The 16,016-nt window shown below is 41.8% G+C and overlaps 1 long non-coding RNA gene across 2 annotated transcripts in view; it reads right to left on the bottom strand.

Moving 5' to 3' along the window:
* The window catches only part of LOC134423049 (uncharacterized), a 46,286-nt gene that overhangs the window by 7,793 nt on the left and 22,477 nt on the right, over window positions 1–16,016 (bottom strand). The window contains exon 5 of one of the 2 annotated variants that reach the window (XR_010028993.1): window positions 1,398–12,370. The exons of the other annotated variant lie outside the window; for it this stretch is intronic. This is a non-coding gene — a long non-coding RNA (uncharacterized LOC134423049). The remainder of the gene's footprint in view (window positions 1–1,397; window positions 12,371–16,016) is intronic. 2 annotated transcript variants of the gene reach the window in all.

The raw sequence follows: 16,016 nt of genomic DNA, 5'->3' as shown, positions 1-16,016 counted from the left end.
ATAAAGGACCTGGCTAAGGGTCACACCAGAGAGTCCTGCTAAGGGGGAGCTGACAAGCAGAAATATTTCTTGGAGCGGCAGAGAAGGAGATGAAGACACTGATCAAGTTCCATTATCATCCAATGAAAATAGGATGTAAACTGTGACATCCAGGCAGATTATATATGTCAGGCAAGCAGATGTGAGCAGAAAAATGTAGATGCTAAACCTTACCTAATAGGCTTACTCTGTGGATTATTCTCAATGAGCAAGGCTATATTAAGTGTGGCCTTGTATGTAGCTATAGTTAACATACAGAATATAAGAAACATGCATTCATAAGTGAACTGGGGACATTCCCAGCTGCGCTGAAGTTAATGCTCTTTGATATACTTTGGAGCATCCTAAAAGCACTTTGAGTGTCATGTATTTCCACAGACATCATAAACAGCATTAGGGCATTTATACAGCTTTAGTTCCAAGATTTCAAAGGGCACTCTGTTTTCTCTAAAAATGTGCTCCAAAAATTCTATACTCAAACAGCACTTGTGCATGCAAACTGATATAGCAGCTTAGCTGCTTGATTTGGTTGTGCCAGTTCTGAAAACACATTTGATCAAAAGCATTTTGTTGCAATCACAGGGATAAGTAACCTCTTTTGAACAAGGAAGCACTTTGCAGGTTATATTATAAAATAGACAAATTTTCTAAAGGTTTGTTAATCATCAGATGCTATTCTGTGTAGTTCCAAGTCATAAAAAATTACTTTTTTTGTTTGCTGGGGGTATTCTAATGTTCCCCTAAAATAACAGAAATGGCAGTCTCTTATGTGGAAGCACTCTACTTCTGAAATCTAATCTCTTCTCTTTGAAATTCAGAGCCTTTTCCAGCTGTAGTATTCTTTGCTCAGCTATAAGAACATAAAGTACAGCAGTGAAAACCATTAGACTATTATCCCAAGATAATTTGATAGTCTGTAAATGTATTTTCCTGCCTGTGGTTCCAGACATTATGCTCTCATTTGAAGTAATGATTTGCAGTTATTTATACAACTCAAGTTAGCCCACATTGGTTTCACCCCGAACATTTCACCTGCATGGTACAAACACGGCTTATTTGTGGATTGTACATGCTAGACAGATGGGTGATTTTTGCAAGGCCCTCTCCATCAGTGGATGCCTCCTGCAGCCAGCAGCTCCTGCAGGAAGGGCTGCAGTGACTCACCAGTGGCTGCCTCCTGCCCACATCAGTGCAACCACAGCCATACATCTGCAGGAAGCTGCTGGACATCCTGCATTCTAACTTCTGACATAAAACCACAGCTCTGATCTGATGTGGTCAGTAAATACAGCATGGCACCTTCCAGAAGTACTTACCCTGCTTTTCTCTTTTGGATTCTGTGGGATGTGAAAACTCACCTTAAATTCCTCTTGCATTTCTGGAGTTTATCATGGCGTTCTCCCCAAAGCTGGAAATGAGTGGTCCAGTTGTTTCGCCCCTGATGCACCCACATTTCAGCATTACACCGTTTGTTTATAGAATTTGCAATGTTAGTGAGTGTGGACACAAGGCCTTGGTATTGCCTGGGCTCAGAGTTCACCTCCCTTACTCTCACCTGGGAGCCTGTTCTGGGAGCAGCTTTACATAAGTGACAGTAATTTACTGCTGGCTCATAACTGGTCAGCAATGGATGGAGCACCCTGTGGTGCTGGCAAGAACAAAGTCTCATTTGAATCCTGGGGATCCTCCTCTGGGAGCCCAGGGTAATTCAGAGGAGCCATGCACTGGTAACATTCACTGAGCTGCCTGCTCTCTGTGAGCATCAAAATGCTCAGCAACACAAAAGACATAAAATTGTCTTTTTTCACTGTCATACATTCCTGAGTATCATCACAGTTCATATCTGATATGGGAAAAATACTAATGTCAAGGGAGTGAATTACAGCAAGGTGCAGTTCTGACTTGGGACAGTCAGCAGCCAGGACAGGAGCTTCCACCTCTGCCTTCTTGTTTCTCTTATCCTCAGCTAGAGTGGCCCCCAGAGGGTGTTTTAGTTACAGTGAAAGTTACAGTCCAAATAAAGCAAAGGGGGACAGTAAATATTCAGAAATTATTGGGTCTTTCCTCTCCCATCTGTTCATAGTATCTTGGATACTGTTGTGATAATTCAGTCAGTTCCTTTAAAACAAAAAGTTTAAACCCCCCCCCCCCAAAAAATGTAAAATACTACTTCTGTTTTGCTGAAAATCTTTTAAGTCTTTTATTTTGAGAGCAAAATTAGTATCAACATGTCTTTCCAGGACAGTGTCATTTAAGAACAGCAGCACTTTAAAAAGTGCAAGAATCCCAGTTTACCCTCCTGATGTCAGTTTATGATAACATTTATGACATTAATATAATGGATTATGACCTTTCTTGGCTTGTCTGACTGACAGTTATTCATAAATAACACAGTACTTATCACCTTGGTCCTTCCATAATAATAATCCCTTCAATTTTCTGAGCTGTGTCATCAAAACATGTCCTCATAAGTGTTGATCTCATCTCTGAGAGAGTAAGCACTAGGAGCTCCTTTTGAGCTTTATGTCACCTAAAATCTAGAGGGAAATTGAAGACCAATTGCAGAAAAATACCCTGTCTCTAACTTTATCACACAGTCTGCATAATGGCCCTTATGATTTTAAATGATTTACTGAGTCCTGTCAAAATGCTGTGCCTTTGTGTGGTAGAAGTTACTGAAGTTCAGAAATGCCATTATTCTGTACAACTGGAGTGATCTTGAGGAAATACACAATAGATGGTGTGCTACAATTACTTACCTTGACCTTCTTATTTTTTTCTTTAATCTCCTCCGGATAGACAGAATAAAATATATTTTCTTCAACATTTAGAGTGAAAATTTGCTGTGCAATTTGTACTGCTTTCCTCAGGCCCATTTTTACTAAACAGTGTCAAGATACTCTTTTTAGATTAGAAGTTTCACATGAATCATATGTAAAGGGTGAAAGAGAAAAGTGAAAATGTTGTATGCTTCCAAGAATTGACCCCTTAGCAAATACTAATGATGTTTGTGTGGATAAGGGGTCACTCAGAAACCCTGGGTTGGACACCAAGGTCTGTCACAGCCCTGCTCTATAACTGTGTTCCTCCCCTGTTTGCACTGGGCCTCCCAGGCTGCTCGCTGGGCACCGACACATTCCCGACCGTCCTCTGAGCATGGCACTCAGGCTGGGGCTGTTGCTGTGGCAAGCAAAAGATGTTCATGCCTCATGGCCAGGTCTGCTACAACAAGCTGATCATCCAACTCTGTCCAACCAAACCTGGGCATTGTGTGAAACACCTCACACCAGCCAAGCAGGAGTGGGAGCAGGACACACAGAGGTGATTCCTGCATCCCCTGAAACGTGGCAGACTGTGAGTGCAGCCACAACAGCATGTGGTCTTTACATAGTACAGATCTTCTCATGCATGTAAGGATCCTTCAAACAATAAATATTTAAAAGAAACATTATGTCTTTAAGCTGGCTGAACGATTCCGTATGCCTCAGAGCCGCACAGAGCTAGGACATTCCCAGTGGGGCTCTGCTTCCACAGCCAGGCAGGCCTGCCTCTCTGGGAGTGCTGAGGCTCTCCAGCCCCCACTGTGTCCCTGGGGCTGTGCACCACTGCCATTCTGGCACAGACATCCCATCTACAGGAATGTCAAGTTCAAGCAAGGACAAGCTTATAGCACTGCAAGGCAGCCCTGGCACGTATCTGTGACTACTGATACCTCTGCCTTCTCCCCACTATTTTGTCAAGAATGTGACATGCTAACTTTTTTTGTTCCTAATTATTATTTTTTTTAAATAAACTAGCACCATGACAAGGCAGGAGTAATGCTGTTCTGTGGGCAGAACAGAGGTGCTCTGGTGCTCAGCTGTCACCTTCTGAAGCTGCCTTCAACATTCTGAAGGAAAATGGTTTGTCAGCGACATCCTGGGCTGGCTTTTCAGGCTAGGTGCTGATGAGCAGCCATTTCTATCCCCGGGCCTGGTGATTAGTTTTATTCAGCTGAGAGACAAGTACTTGGACATTTGTCACTGTTTCTTTGAAAAATGTGTGCGTGTTTTCTTGGGCTATAAAATGGGACATATGGAAGCTGGATTCCATCTTTCATTAGATCTTGGAAATTGTGTCCTCCTGAGGCAATTAATTAGCATGATGTTCTTGGCTGCTAATGTTTGATTTCAGATTTCAGTGGCAACAGATTTGGCAACACAGATTTTGTGAGAATGGTCTAATGGTTTAGGTTATTAGCCGTGCCCTCCACACAGCTTTCTTCAACTCCTCAGCTTCTGCAGAGTTCCCTTAGGTGTGCAGACAAGTTCCATGGTTTCTGTCCATGTCTTAGCTTTCTGTCTGAAAATTAAATATAATAACACTTTCCTGCTTCACAGGACAAGTGCAGGACAGATTGCATCTCAGCAGAGGCCAGGCAGGACTACTGCAATCCTCTGCCACCCCAGCTCCATGATGGAGAAGCTGTTCTGCAAAGCTTTTCTTTGATCCTTCCACTGTTTAAAACAAAATCATTTACAGTAGAAATTAGTTGCATGAACATATTTCTATTTGTTTACTTTCAGTTTGCCCACTGTAGATACCTGGAGGCTGTACACACCTTTATCTTTGGAAAGGAAATCTGTGGAAAAAGGCAAAGTGAGCTGTTTGATGTAGGCTCATAGGTAAGGTATAGGCCCTCAGCTGGTGTGATCATTTCCGAACGATACTCTTCTGAAATCAATGTGATATTCAGCAAAACCACACACTTCTGACCTATGAATACAATCCAGAGATATAATCTAGACTGTTTGCTTTGGTTTTATTACCTCAATTATATTCATAATCTTATATAATTATAACAATTCATGGCTAGAAAACAGTGTTAGTTAACAACTCAAAAAATGTTATGTCTCTCTCAAAGGGAGACCCAAGCAAAATACAAAATATCTATCAAGTACAGTTATAGAGTAGCTAACACAACCTCCATGAGGAAGAACACATGCTTTTCTTCAGTATCCTCTACATAATAACAGAGGGCTGAATTTTCCAGGGCAATGGAGAGGACGAGCCTATTTCAGAACACCAAAATGCAAATGACATTTTATAGATACATTTGTTAGCACTGTTGCAAATGAGTTGTTGTGTGTGTAGGAGCTCACTTAAGTGGTCATTACTGTATGTGATTTGAAGTCACAAAAGGCATTTCACAAATCTGTTTGAAACAGATGTGCTTCTACCCTGCATTTGAAATAAAATTAGTCCATGGTCTCAATTTAGGTAACCTTTGCAGTCACTAATGTACAATCAGACAGACAATCGCACACTTTTTAAGCATGTATGAAAAGCATTAGACAGAAGAAAAGAAGATAAGAAGAATATATCACTAAACAGTATCTGCAATGTTGGATATTCCTTCCAGATACTCATTCACATTTAAATAGAATGAGAAAATGCAAAACATTAAATGTAGCATTGCCTGTTTCACTTGATGCAACTAGGAGTTCTAATTCAAACACTCTGAGATTGAACTTTGCTTTCATACCTGCCAGAGAAACTTTCATTAATTAAAACCAACAAAAATACAAGCAGGATAGCTGAGTAACTGAAGTTGAATTTATCCTATATATCCAATTTAACCATGGCATGCTTTTTTAAACTTTTCGCTACTACCCTTATTATCCCGTGCCATCTTATTGCAGTGCTTTTTCAGAATCCCTTATTCCTCCCATCAATTCAAGATCCATTTCCACACACCCAGCATTCACCTCCCCTGCTCTGGCTTTCAAGCCGTGTCTTTTGCAGACCACCAGGAAGGAATTTGCAGAACACTGGCTGAAAGACACTTATTGTGCAACTAATAAGGAAGGTTGAAATACCATTAAAATTCTGACTTGTGCTTTAAAATGCCATGAAATTCTGAGTTATGGCTCTGCCTTGAATCCCAGGTTGTACAATTGCACTGAAGTGCTGCAGAGCCATTGTGGGCTGCCTGCAGCAGCTGAACCACACAGGCACTTTGGACCACTGCAGCTTTTTGCTCAGGCTCCTGATGGCTTTCCTGGGAGCTGATCATCATTAAGGCTACACAAGAAAGCACCAAAATAAAAGTTTAAGCTCTGAATTACTCTGATAGTTTTACTTCAGCCCCTCACATACTGCTGTTTCTGAAGCCATAGGACCTCCCTTCCCATTCAAATCCTTAGTTTTGGCCTCAAAGTTACACTTGCCCTGAAATTACTATCAGATTTCATTGGCAAAGTAAAATGCCTAAAAAGTGAATATTTTATCAATTGGTTTCAAAAATTGAGGAGAAAACATATATAATATTTTATACTCTTCTTTTAAATCACTGATTGAAAGCATTTGGTGAGTGGGTATCACACCTATATGATGGAACCAAGAATTTCACTTGACACAATGTTGCTGTGGTGGAGCCTTAAGATCTGCTGTATGGATGGGAAGTATAAGTTTGAAAATTAAGATCCAAAGAAGCTTGAGAAAAATCCTTATTATTAAAAATTGAAGAACATTGATGTACATTTTTGACTGAAAATTGTAAATCTTTCATTTAACAGGAGAGCTGCTTACTAATTTTTACACAAAAATCTTCAAAACCATTGGCTCTTTTCTGTTGGGTTTTAAAAATATATTTAACTGGATGTGGCATAAATATCTTTTGCATGTTGGTTATGGGGCTAAACTAAGCAATAGCAGCATAAGAAAAAAAAAAACAAAAAGCCATCTATTAAAGTGCAATTGCTTACAGAGCCAACAGCCAGCCTAAAGGGAGCTGCCCTTATGACAAATGTCCATGCATGATGTAAACCTCCTTTTTGGTGATGGTGTAGTAATTTCCATTGCAAGTGGGTATTACATTTTTAATTGATTCCTAGCAGCAAAGTCTGTAACTTTCACTGATACGTGTCCATTTCACAAGGTTATTGACTTTTGACATATCTTGTTAGATGTTATGATGAGACGGATTTTTTTTTACACAGATTGATGTCTATTGATATTACATTAGTTCATCAAGGTTACAAATCACACTGCATTGCACCACATTTCACATTTTCTGTATCATGACAAGAGGTTTATAATATTCACTCTGGGACATATAAAGTGCCTTTCACCCATCCCTTGGATAAATAATTTAAGAAATTGTTGGGAAATCATACCTAATTAGTAAGATCTGCACTCAATAAGTGCCTTTTGATTTAAATTGTTTTTGTATTTTGATAGCTATTGATTTTAGGAGTAGGAGAAATGAATAATACATTTTGCATTTCTCCACTGTTCACAGCAATAATCTGACAGAAATAATGGAGGAACACTGCTGGAAGAGGCCTCTTTGGGGACCTGCATGCCTTTCCCTAGAAAGCCCATGGGACAGTTAAAGGCACTCCTGTGTGGAATGGCCTGATCCCCTTTTCTCCCATTGATTTGCTGCATAATCCTGGACAAATCACTCAGCCTCTCAAAGGCTCTCCTTTTCCATCAGCAAAATGGAAACAGAATGGTTCCTCATCAGTTCTCAGATGACCACAAGACACATGGAGAAAAGCAACAGACACATCCAAGCAGGCATCATACACATCCTAACTGGCACGGTCACATGGAGCATGGAGCCAGCAAGTGAGGCTTCCTGTGGGCACAGGAGGGTCTGGTTCCCCCCAGCAGGACCCAGGGCGTCCCCGTGGGGCTCTGAGAGAGCGTGGTGGAGCTGGGCAGCACACAAAGAGCACGCCCTGCCAGCCTCCTTCTGCACTCAGTCCTGCCAGCAGGAGCGTTCTGGTCCCTTTGGCTACTCGCTTTCCTGGCTGAATTGATACCAGACTAATTTGGTTTTCTTTGGATGCTAATCCCTCAGAGTGAGAGGAGGGAACAAGGTGAAGTTGTACCATGCAGATAAGCTGGGTAACAGGCTGGTATCTTCCCGAGGCAGTGCAGCTCGGCGTGCAGGTAGGGAAGGCTGCTTGCATGAATGGCCAGGGGTGAGGAACACAGACAGACAAAAACATCTCTGAGGCTGAAAACAAATCAGAATATATAGGTATTTACAAACACTGATTTCCAACACCCCAGCAGCTGTAACAAATGCAGACTTTATGAGATAACCATAATTATAGAAAAGCTTTATTTTTGGTTTGGTTTTTTTTCACCCAGTATGCCAGCTCTGATTTGAAAGGAAAACCATAGTCTCAACTGTGCGACACAATAAACCATGGCATCAAAGCAAGCATCAAAGTGCCCCCTTGGCTGCTGGCAAACAGTACAGTCATAAGAAAAGAGACAATGAAAATACAATAAGTAGAAATAGTGCTTTTTTCCCACAACATAAACACCATAGACATTCTTTTAATACAAAGAGAAGCAGGATCCAATGTGACAGCTTTATATTTGCCAAGTATCATGGGAGGACTGTTAAATACATCCTCCCCAAACCAAGCCAAAGGAGCAGAACGAGCCAAGATGTTCTCGTCAGAACAAAGACATCCCTTTTCTTAGGTCTCAGACAGTTAGCAGGATTAATTTTGCTTTTTATTTATTTTAATCATCTCCATATCAAGCTAGCTTCAGCAAGATGTGCCAATATATCTATTAGTGCCTGTCTACACAGGTACAGTCCACTGCCCCAAAATCACTTTATGGTCTTCAAAGAATGGAAACTATATTTAAGACTTTTTTTTAATATATAACTTTTAAAAAAATTCTCAAGTAGACCACTGAGAGCCAGGACTGTGCAACTCTAAAGCAGAGGGGTTGCTGTCACATGGAAGAGCAGACAACTGTATGCGTTTAAATCCTCAGCCTCTCACAGGGGGAGATTTAAATAATGCGTAGTGGATTTCTTTGTGATGCTTTGCCTTCTTTCTTTTTTCAGTTAATATTTTACATTCTTTTAGAAGTATTACGTTTACATTAAGCCCTATATTCATATAATCATGAGGGACATGCAACTTTTCTGTCTTGCCCTTCTACTTTCAAGCAAATTTACAGAAATTGAGGCCTGACAACCCACAGTTGAGGTGCTCAGGAGCAAACAGCTGAAAGCATAAGAATGGGGCTGCTCAAATATATTTTTACCCTTCTCTCATTAAAGTTTCATCTGAAGAATTTTTGTGGGAGCCTTAGCCAGTAAAACAGCACCCTTCACTTTTAGGTTCCCAAGCAGCAGGGGCACAGGGGAAAACAAGTATCAGATACACACAATCTTTCCTCTTATGCCTGCTGTGCCCTCCCAGATGCAGTAATTCATCTTCTTCATATCTTTCAGTAAAAGAAAAGTGATATTAATTATCCTGAAGTATTTTTAAAGAAGATGAATATTGGAGAAATTCTTACTTATTTCACAAGACATTCTGCTTCCCATGTAAAATGTAATGATTTTCCATGTAAAATTAATGATCGTAATAAGTTTCATTTTAAGGCAGGTCTCTCCTGGGTAACCTCTCCAGTAAAGTCTGATTCCAGGTGAAGCCAATACTAGAACCATATTTGCTTTTATGAATGCTGAAATGGTCCATGAATCTCAAATAGTATTGCACCCTCTGTTTTATAAATATTTTATGTGTTTTCTTCAGTAAATACATATATTTTGCTTTTTGAATCTCAGGGCCCCTTTTGAGCTGTGTGGCTCTTAGAATGTTAATAGAGAAGTAGCAACATGAAACTGAGAATAAATGCTTTTAACAAACAGGGAAAGTCTATATTTCACCAAGGAAAGTGTGGTTTAAAATAAAACAGACTCCTGCAACGTCTAAATCCTGCATATTTTCTGCAGAGCATGCCACAGCTATTGACATGCTGTTGGTTTTATATGTCCCAGGATGCATGAATTATTACTGTCATTTGACATTTTATATTCCTAGTTCCATAGCCTATAGCAACACTTACCGTCAGCTGTGGCAGACTATAGCAGACCTCTGGCAATGCCTCTTATTGATCAAGCACTGCTCACTGTTTGCCTGCTCAGTAATGCAAAGACATCCTAATTCTCTAAGACAGAAAACCCACAAGTTACTGCATTTGGGATTTCTAGTCCTTTCAAGAGACCCAAGACACGAAACACAGATTACAGATACCTTCTGCCCCACTGGGAGGCAAACTGAGTTATCTCACAAGCTTTAGGTACTACAAAAGAAAGCACATTGCGTGGTAATGCTGAAGAGAAAAGCTAACGAGGATGCTAACGAAGGGTGCTAATATAACTGGTTATGAAAGGGACCTCAGGAATGAGAGAGCTCTTCTGCTGAGAGTCAATGGAGTTGTGCTGCCAGCTTTATTAACTTCTTTAAAAAGGACCTAAACAAAGTAATACAGCAAAAAACTATGTCAAAGGTGCTATGATATGAATAAAGGTAAATCTTCCCAATGCTTACTTAGGTGAAATTCCCCCAAGACAGCAAGAGCCTGAGTTCATGTAAACAATTAAATAGAAATTGCAGCATGATAGATCACATGGCAGCAGAACATACCACAACAGACCATGTAAAGACCCATGCAGCAGTGACTGGTTTCTGGGCCTAGCAAACACACCCCCAACACCCTCTTGAGTCAAAGGAAAGATGACCTACCCTTGGCAAGGGGCAAGTCCTGTCAGGTAATGCAGCTCACAACAGCAGCATATCAACCTCAGCCCCTTTATTACCCTTCTCCCAGTCCACACTCTTCCCTCTCTGATCTCTCTCTCCTTCCAGGGAGCAGCCATGGCTCCGGCATGGCTGCCCAGCACAGCCTCTGTATGGATTGGCTCAGAGGGAACAGAGGCTGTGTGCACCTGCTGCCCAAGGGGCTCCTCAGTGAGTCACCCATGTAGGAGCATGATGGCCAAGCCCTGGCAGCGCCAGGCTGCATCTCTGCACACCCTTCCTGCCCCAGCAAGTGCCCTGTGCAGGGGCAGCTCTGACCCACACCTGGGACTTCTGTCAGAGCTGTGACAAAGCCAGGGTAAGGGACATGTTTAACTTGGCCAGCCTGAACCACCAGAGAATTTGTGCAAGACCAGCTTGGCTTTTGCCAAGATTCACAGCTGCCCTTCCTCAGGGTGCAGTCCCTGGGCAGCATCCTGGCCCTCCACCCTGGGCCCTCCTCAGGTCACAGCTCGGGGGCCAGAGCCCACAGAGCCCTAGTCCCAGGGCTAGCTGGGACTGACCCAAACACTCCAGGAACAGCCCACCCACGTTTGCTTGGCTAAGGACCAGCTTTGATGTGATGCTTCTGTGGGGAGTGTCCATTCCAGCATCCAATGGCACCCTGTCCCGGCTGGTTGTGAATCCCCATGTGGGGAGAGGGCCTGAGGGCCTTCCCTGGTTCGGGGGACCCATCGGACCCAACTCTCAGGGTGATCCAGATCATATTGTGGCTTTGCTCCTCACTTTGGTTGCAGAGACAATGGCTGCAGCACCCTCCTGGCATGCTCGGCTGATCTTCAGGAAAGGGCTTTTCCTGAAGCTATTGCTTTTTGTCCCACATCTTGAGCCTGAAGCACGGCAAAGGGGTTTTCTGCTTGCGTTGCACCTTTCTGTTCATCCTCTCCCACTGTCTGATCCTTCTGCTTCCCTTGCCTGTCCCACCAGTGTTACTCTGACATGAGGAGCCTCCAGCATCTTTTTTCCCTCATTGAATCTCTTGGAAAGCATCATCAGGTCATGAACCATTTCCTCCAAACACTGACTGCATCTGCTGCCTTAGCACAGTGATGGAGTTGCTTATCCAGTCCAAGCTTGCTACAATGAAAAGTCACACTTTTTCAATTTATCCAGTGAGTTTTTATGATCACTTGAAATACAGCAGCACGGCCCTGCACCTGTAACATCTTCAGAGCCACTTAACAGCACAGCCAGAGAGCATGACTCCAGTTGAGCTCAGCTGAACACAGAAGGTGACTTCTGATGCTGGAGCACTTCATCACTGGGGGAAGACAGGCTGGTGAGGCAGGCAGCATTTGACTTGCAAAGCCTCTTTCTTTGCCATCCTAAGAGGGCAGCAGGGCTGCACGTGAGTTAAACCCCTGCCAGCAAACAAAACATTTTGCTTTGCCAAAACGTTACAGTGGTGATTTTGTTCCTGTCTCTTGAAGGCGAGATTGAATGGACAGATCCTGTCAGCTCCTCAGCCAGCTTGAAGAGAGCTGGTTAATGACAAAGACCATTGGCATTCACACATTCCCACCTCCTTGAAGGCACAGTTCCTCTTTGGTTGACTTCACCCAGGGAGAAACCAGTTTTCTGCCTCGCCCTTGGAAATGATGGAAGATGCAAACTCCAGGCTAACTGCTTCTCTTCTCTGCTTCATGAGGCTCAGCCCATTGGCCTCATATTCCTGTGGTCAAATCTGGCAGAGCAAACATCTGGAACATGCAAACAAACCCCCAGATTCAGACACCTGGACAGGGAGGGTGTTTGTGCTGCAGTTCATCATCACTAGGGTGGGAAGAGCAGCATTCCAAGCAGGACAGTTGGAGAGACTGCTTCAGTCCAGTACAGGACATCCACAGAAGTGGCACAGACTGCAGGGCCAAAAGCAGCCCTTGGTGTCTCATGACAGTGCAATATGTATGTAGGTATTTAGGTTTAGAAATATACATCCACACACACACATGCTCAACTACACTTTGTATGTATGTATAGGTGCACATGATGGTATCCTACATTTTCATTGCATCATGTGCATCTGTGCAAAAAGACCACAACTCCTGTGGACAATTTATCAGCTGAAATGGGAATTTTACACCTGTCCAAATCCTTAATTTTAAATCTTTCAGTGGTTTTTTTTTGCAATTTGGAAAGAGTTTAATTTTGACTTATTGACATCAGTGCACTTTACTGAGTGAGAAGCACTAACGCCTACCATGGTTTCCTCTGAACCCTCATATGAACAAGCAGAATTATTCCATTTATGCAAACACCAGATGTAGCAGTTTTAATAAAATCAAATGCCTTTAAATAAAATACTTCATATAATTTGATTTATTTGTAGTCTTGCCTCTAACATTAAAAATACCTACTGTCTTCCCATGATCAATAATCCAATTTTTAAGGGGCTGTTACTTTCATTATAAACATATAAAAGCAATCCAAGCTACTAAAACCCTGTATACAGACACATTGTAAAAGCCAAACTACTTTTTACCCAGCAGGCAAAAAAAGAGACATAAACAGGTCTGAATTGTTGCAGACATAAATATTTTAGACAGACTAGAAAAACCTTTGGGAATTTGAGACTGTAATTAAGCCCCTTAGCAGACCATTCAGTGAACCACAGCCTGAAGGACCCTGTGGTGGGACCCAGTTGTGGAATAAGACATTGAAAGGGTGCAGGTCACGAAGTCAGGAATGGCTTCATGGGTGTGCCACAAGCATTCCCTGCTCCTGTGTTCAACATGGTGTGCTTCAGCTGACAGGAGAAAACAGAGAAAACACATTTCTCCTTTGTCTGCAGCCAGCTGAGCTCTCTTCCTCTATTTCCACCTCTTTCTGTCCACCTCATTCATCCCTCATCCAAGCTCTGTAAGCTTCCTATTATTCCAGACATTAAATCAATTTGTGTAAAACTATTACTGTTGTAGATGCTCTTTCTCTCATCCTATTGCTCAGCAGGAAGTAGACTTAACGGTGCCATCCTAACTAATGAAAGTTTATTTAAGAACAGCTCAAACCCACTAAAAATTAGTAGCTTGATCCCACAGACCTGTACTCAAGCCTTCAGCCTCCAGCCTGGATTGATCACTGTGGTGTCCAAGAAAGTGCTCTTGGCAGACTCCACACTGTCTCGGATGCATCTTTACATACATTAGTTGCATTAAATAAATCATTATCACTGCACCAAACTACCTTCTGGCCTCATCACATGTTAAAGTTTCAGGACCTGCTTGGGACTACCCTGCATTGCTGATATCTGTGAAAGTGCCATCCCCAGAGTCACCCTGAGCCAGACACTGCAGTCAGGCTCACTCAGCAACTTGGAAGCACAACAGTATTTCTAACGTCCCAGAAACAATTACTGCATCATCTCTCTTTATGGCTTTCCTGGAATATTCTTTATGTTCTTTGGTTTGTACAAAGCACTGTGTCTAGGATGTTAACTCTTCCTGCTCAGACCCGATGGGTTATTCCTGCTCAGTGAGGAATGCATGGACTTCCTCTTGAACATGACTTTAAAATTGCATTGATGATGAGGAAAGCAAAGCACAAATTGTGATCAGAGCTTTTATCACATCTCTACTCTTTGTGTGAGGGTAGGCAATATTTCTGATTACCAGAGGTCTCTCTGGTAATCAGAAATATTGGTACTGGTACTGGTCTCTCCAAAGCACAAAATAAAGATTTACAGAAGATATGCTCTTAACTCTTGCCAACCCAAGTCCAGAATTCCTTCTCAGCTGGTTGGAAATGCCAAGCCAAACTCTTTCAAATGTAATCTTAACCTAGCTTTTTATGAAGACTGAATCTCAGTGACAGGTCTGTTTTTACTATCAGTAGTAGGACACAACTCCTCAGGTTGCTCTTTCACAAGGGCACTATTAGTTTACTCCATATTGAAGTTTATTGGGCTTTGGCTTTTTTATAAGGTAACAGCAAGTAACATGTGTTTTCATTGTTCCCATCTGTAAATCTGTAAGAGGGTACAATGAGGGCAGAGACAGTGTATAAACACCTTACAAAATAATCTTTGGCCTTTGATGAGGATGCATTGATTTGAGTCATCTGGTTATCACTGAATCTTTATATGAATGTATATTTTATTTTAAATACTTAGCTCCTCTAAATCGCAATCACTGACTTTCTCTTTTCTTTTTTCTGACAGTAGCAAGAAACATCAGCTAGCTCTCCTCTTAGGAAAAAAAAAAATAAATAAAAAGAGCCCAGTGTGTGGCCAGATAGGACATAACTTCATCTTTTGTCATGGTTTGGTAAACAGTAAACCTGCTGAGATTTAGCTGGGAACTGGTGCTTACTCATGCTCCTTGTGGACCTCAGGCCAGCTGAACGGGGATGAACACCAGACAGAGCCTGTGACCAGCAGCAGCTCATTAGGGCAGCCATGGGCACATGAGCCCTGCACTGTCCAACTTTTCATTCCCTTGTCTCCTTCTGCTTCTCTCTCCTTTCTGCTTTCTCCCCATGTCCTCCCTTTGCCTGCTATTTCCAGTCATTCCTTTCTTCCCTCTTCCTCCTCTATCTTTTCCCTTTGCTCAGGCATTCTGTCCCTCTCCTCTGCTCCCTTCAGGAGAGGAGAAGTGGGAAATGTTCTAATTTAGTGCAAACAGCAAAGAAGTAAGGAAACAACAGGTATTTTGTTTGAAAAATGCCACGGGTCCTTTAGGACCCCGATTCAATCTCTCCAAAAAAATTAATCAATTGCAAATTTAAATAAACATCAGATCACAACTCAAGGTACCACTCCTTAAATGCAATAATGAGTCAGCTCGTTCTAGAAGTTGCCGCATACAGAAAATATTTTTTGCCAATTATTCATGAACAATTCTACAAAACTAATCACAGCCATTATTTAGAGTGCTCTGTTACATCAACTTTGCAATTATTCAATCCCCTTGTTTTTACATACCTATTCAAACCCTGAAAAGAAAGACTTCTATTAACTTAAGCACATCTTTATGAACTTTTTAAAATGCAGTAAACTCTTGGTTTTCTGCCTTAAGTCACACAAAGGACAAGGCACTAGGAGCTAACAAGGGTTCTCACAAAAACATTAGAGAGACTATGATGCTACTTTCACATTTTTGATATAAGATAGGGTTCTGCACCTAAGATTTAATGCACACAGAATATTGCAAGTACAATGGCATTTGGATAACAACATTTAGAGGCATAAAATTACAAGTGTAGTGACATGTTTTTTGTGCTTCCTTATAGCACAGAAGATGCTGCTCTTTGTCCCCACATGACTTGTGTCAGAAGCAGCCCAATATTAATAAATCTTGAATACAATTTTGAGATTCATAGCAAGGGCTGCAACACCCGGGTGGAATTTAT

The sequence above is a fragment of the Melospiza melodia genome, chromosome 11 (assembly GCF_035770615.1).
Source record: "Melospiza melodia melodia isolate bMelMel2 chromosome 11, bMelMel2.pri, whole genome shotgun sequence".
In the NCBI taxonomy this organism is placed as follows: Eukaryota; Metazoa; Chordata; class Aves; order Passeriformes; family Passerellidae; genus Melospiza; species Melospiza melodia.
Note: the sequence above shows the minus strand (reverse complement) of the source record. Positions and strands in the feature narration are given on the sequence as shown.